The sequence below is a fragment of the Penaeus monodon genome, chromosome 28, assembly GCF_015228065.2.
Source record: "Penaeus monodon isolate SGIC_2016 chromosome 28, NSTDA_Pmon_1, whole genome shotgun sequence".
In the NCBI taxonomy this organism is placed as follows: domain Eukaryota; kingdom Metazoa; phylum Arthropoda; class Malacostraca; order Decapoda; family Penaeidae; genus Penaeus; species Penaeus monodon.
The window spans coordinates 33,416,691-33,417,172 of NC_051413.1; positions in this window are offsets into that span (position 1 = coordinate 33,416,691).

The following is a 482-nucleotide window of genomic DNA, read 5'->3' on the forward strand; positions in this document are numbered from 1 at the left end:
AAGAATCAACCTGCAGTAACTGTTACAATTTTCTTACCCTAAATTGTGCTGTAATTGTGCCCTTCCCTGTTGAATCACAATTGGCTTTTTTTTTTTGTTATACAAAAGTTTGTGCTCCTGTGTTCTACTTGCCCCCAGCTAAGCTTGGTGTTCAATGGTCTCTTGTTTTTGTTTTTCTTTCTTTTCCTTGCGTAATGACTACTCCACTGCTCTCATGTCCACCTCACCACAGTTTCATCATCGATATAAAAAGAGAAACACTATCTTGAAAATTCCAACATACAAAAAGCATACAAGCTAAGTTTCTAAAACTTTTAATATATATATATTTTTTTCATACTTTTTTTTTTTTTTTTTAATTCTTTATTTAATATTTTTGACTCTACCACACGGGCACGTTAAGGAAAGTTGGGAGATCGGACATTTCTGGGAGAGTGTTGCCATAGCCCCATCTTCCACTTCTCGGAGATGTTAGCCGTTGT